Below are 4,796 nucleotides of genomic sequence, written 5' to 3'. Positions count from 1 at the left end.
CTATAGTATCACAACTGCGTTTATCGATACTCATGATGTTGATCACTGGATTGTCTGGCCCAGACTCGATTATTTACAGACAGCTGCCAAATAGCGGGAATATTGCTGAGACCGGTGTTAAACAACAAACAGGATCAAGACGTTTTGGGTGCTTTTATAAGTAAACGCTATCACATTTTCAAAATATGTGTTTCTAGTTGTTAGTTGCAACTCGTCTTTAGATGTTGTGTTCATGGTGTAGTCCACTTAGTCTGAGGAGCAAGAAGCATCTAATTCTACCCTGAATGCGTCCCGTATTATACAGTTTGCACAAAACCAAATATTTTTACAATGACGTTTATAGTAAAGATATATTTTAAAATGATTAACTAAGCCACCAGCGGGCATTCCAAGTACATGCTTGTCTGGCTTAAAGCAGCAATAAACAAATGTTTCCCTCCGCCAGCTCCTTTTCCGATCGCGAGTACAGAAAGCTGAACACACCAACCCTAGTTCCTCCCAAAACAAAACCGCTTGAAAATATCTGTGGTCACCTTCACCAAAAGTCATCATGTTGAAAAGACAGCACTAAATATAGATAATATTGTCAGTTTTAATGGCAGTGGGAATATATACAGTGAAAACAACCACAAAATTATATCCAATCACTGCTGCCAGATGATTCAGTCTGAACTGAAGGCTGAACTGCTTGTTAAACAACAGATTCTTACCCCCACATTCTAGAGACCCATGTCCGTAGCACCAAGAGAAAACACAACCTCATCTTTGCATTTCAAGATCAGTTACCCATGTCCGTAGCATCAAGAGAAACCACAACCTCATCCTTGCATTTCAGTTACCCATGTCCGTAGCATCAAGAGAAAGCACAAACTCATCCGTGCTATTTTAGTTACCCATGTCCGTAACATCAAGAGAAAGCACAACCTCATCCTTGCATTTCAGTTACCCATGTCCGTAGCATCAAGAGAAAGCACAACCTCCTCCTTGCATTCAGTCACCCATGGAAGAAACATCAAGAGAAAACACTGCCTGATCTCTTCATTTCAGTTACCCATGTCCGTAGCATCATGAGAAAACAGTGCCTGATCCCTACATTTCAGTTACCTGTGAGCTTCCACGGTTCTGTCACTTCAGAACAGATGTTTGTATATAGCTTTAACATGCCAGATTGTGGCATTAATGAGAAAATCATGGTTTTGACCATGAGTTTGATAACACCATAGTACATTTAGAGTATATTAAATACCCGTTTATCGGTTATATATTTAAGGACATACAAGTGAGTGAGTATGGCTTTACGCCGCAATTGGCAATCTTCCCAGCAATATCACGGCGAGGGACACCAGAAATTGGCTTCACACACTGTACCTATGCGGGGAATCGAACCCGGGGCTTCGGGGTGACGAGCAAATGCTTACCTATTAGGCTACCACACCGTCCCAAGGGCATGCTATGTCCATACTAAGTCCTGCTGCAGTAAGGAATAAAGCGAACAGAATCAGTCAAGATGACAAAACCATACTATACTTTATCATGCCGATTTTGGCACCATTACAGCAATATTACAGTGGGGAACACACAACCAGAAACAGGTTCCAAACATTGTACGTGTTGGGAATCGAACTGGGTCATCGATGAGACGAGCAAACGCATTAACCACTTGGCTATCCAAACGCTTAGTAATACTCATCCCATATTGAAGTACATTGATAGTATACATGTATGACGCTTTCTTCGACATCTAAACAGCCCATTCATTGTGTAATATCCTGCAATTATATTTCCTTGTTTGGCAATAACCTACATGTGTCTGTATTTGAAAAGTGATCAAACATAATAAATAAGTTTCAAGCCATAAGTGTGTTCTTACTTTTCAAACTAAACCAACTTTTTTCAAAGTTATAATCTCCAAAATTTGATCAATAGCGTTGCTGACGACGCGAGCGTGGGATCAATCTGTGTCTACCTATACCAGCACTACGATACTAATATCAATTTAGACTCAGGTTCTCTCATCTTTAATCGCTACATACAAACATACCCCAGGCAGCAATGTAGTGATACTGACTGCGTTCACCGAAAACCTTGCAACAGCGATCACATCGCACAGACATGAAGTTCGTATGGCATGACGTCCGTGTATTGTAATTTGATGTATACAACCGGATGCAATGTCAAAAAGACAGACCCGGGTTTTAAACAGTTATGTAAGGCTCTCTAATGCCGCAAGGTAGTGTTGTGTCACGTGACCGCAGGTACAACAAAATAGATCCAACTTGGCAGAACGAGCGGAATGACTTGTCTGTAAGCTTTGTTCAGCGGTCGAGGTGATGGGCAAGAGTAAAATGATAATCAATAACGTGATGTACTCTAGGGAAACAATTAGGGTTAACGTTAGAAACGTTAGAGTTAATGGTGGCTAATGTACTAGGATAGCCAATACGATGTTAATAAAGTCTAAATGAGCACAGAAATTAATAGCTGTTTTACAGGTTGAGATATAATAAAGCAATGATTGGAATACGGAAAATGTATTATTTCTACACTGTAGTCATTTTCAATTTATACTGTGCACCATTAACAAGACAACCGTACAAGCTACAATGTAATATAGAAGAATACTTATACTACAGCGCTGAAAGAGAGAACTAGCGCCGGCATGTACTAAGTATTGTACATAAATATACATTGAGCAAGACTTGCTATTGCATTTGAAGTAACCGTCAGATTGAAAGGGAATAAAATCACGGAATATTTGCCCCAAAGGCGTAAAATATAATTCATTCCGTCTGTAATTTCGAACAAATATTAAAGCCTTACACCTCTATGACACATGCAGGCATACCGCCATGTTCTTGAATGTTACTAGTCACGATATGGCTGAAATATTGAAATTTTAATTCACTCACTCACTCTTGAATGTTACACATATAACTTGCTGTCATCGCCGATTTTGAGTAGCACGCTCGTGTAATGTTCACAGCTCCATTGTCCTTTACGCCAAATGGACTCGGTGTATATTTGGTTATCATCATGCCTTTCAGATGATGAATCTTTATCAAACAGTGATACAGGATCCACTTGTATTTGTAATGCTGGTCTGACGCCATTATAAACGTACTTGATGGTGTCACCAAAAAGGGTAATTATAACATGCCAGGCGTTCGTCAGAGGGACATGATTTCCTTTTAATCACTTGATTGCCTGGTTGGTTTACTGGCCGCCGTCGCATGGCATTTTGATTGGTGTTCGAATCTGGGCTGTGAATATGTATTGTATGACTAAAGGTTGGTTGGTTGGTTTCTTGTTTAACGTTCAGCAATATTCCAGCTATATGGCGGTGGTCTATAAATAATCGAGTATGGACCAGACAATCCAGTGATGAATAGCATGAGCATCGATCTACGCAACTCGGGTACGATGACATGTCAACCGAGTCAGCGAGCCTGACCATCCTATCCCGTTACAGTATGTTTCTTTTTGCTGTCAAATGATTAAGCATGGGTTGCTGCAGACCAATTCTAACCCGGATCTTCACGGGTATGTGACCAAAGGTGCAACCGGGATGACATGCTCATCCTTTTCGCGAACACCTGCTTACAGCACTGATTTCAGTGGTCCATTCATATGATATTCACAGCTATTTTACCCTTGCTATTGTACACATTGAATCTGTTTACTGGCTCTAATAGGGACAGGCTATTCATTGGCGCAGACCACTTTTTCATAGTGATTCATAAACATTGTACCGCATGGTGACAATCACTGGACTCCCGTCCAGATTGTTTTCAACAACATCGTACAGCTGTAATACTGCTGAAACAAATACATGCTCATGATGTAGTCAGAATTGTACAATCGACTCTGGTTTTAACAGGGATTTCTTTTGAATGTGGAAAGGGTTTTGTCGCTTCTGTTTATATTGTTTGGATGAAGAGTACATATAAATTCAATGTCCAAATTTGTAAAATTAACTTTGCAAATGATTCTTCGTTTGAGTATGTTTTGCCATGAAACAAATCAGTTCAGCTGATTGGTCATGAGCAAGCACATTGTCACGTTGTCTGCACGATGTCTTACCACAAGGGATAATTAACTGGGTGACTTTCATTCCTGGACACTAGTCTATAAACATCCCAACTGTCTGTCTGTGGGTGAATAATTTATGAAACAATTTACCTTACAGCACCGGGCTAATCGCCGAGTGAATAGTAATTGCGCATTAAAGTGAAATCAATCGTGTTTATGATTATGTATTTGTCTTGATGTATTGTTCATGTATGCCTTATATACACATGACTTTGCGTGTGTTTGTGACGGGAAAGGCACGCTAACCATTTCGCACCTGCTTGTGGTAACATCATATAGTACTGGAACACGTACTTTACTGAGAAAGTGTAATCCCAAATATAACATGTGTAATGCCAGTATTGATAGTGATTCATAATCACATGCTTATGACATAGCAGGAATCGTACAATGGATCCAGGTTTAGCTGATGTTTTGTGGGTTTGAAAAGTATTTACTCTAAGGTTCTTCAAGTTTTGTGGAACATTGCAATTCAGGTGTTGTTTTTGGTGTTGTTTTTTTGTGTGCAAAACTTAAAACAAATACTTAACCTTGTGATAACATCATCATGAAAAGTTCAAACCACATAAAGTATCTAAATTCTAATACTTGACACCGCTCCGAACAGAATAACGTTAGCAAACCAGCTAGCTTGTGAAACTTTGTTGACAAATGACAATGCTTTAAACTCGTCACAGCGTTTCAGTTATGTCACGATGTGATGAGTT

This window comes from Haliotis rubra, unplaced genomic scaffold (assembly GCF_003918875.1).
Source record: "Haliotis rubra isolate DU_JTF1 unplaced genomic scaffold, ASM391887v1 Scf17, whole genome shotgun sequence".
Lineage (NCBI taxonomy): Eukaryota > Metazoa > Mollusca > Gastropoda > Lepetellida > Haliotidae > Haliotis > Haliotis rubra.
The sequence above is the reverse complement of the archived record's forward strand: the minus strand, read 5'-3'. Positions refer to the sequence as shown.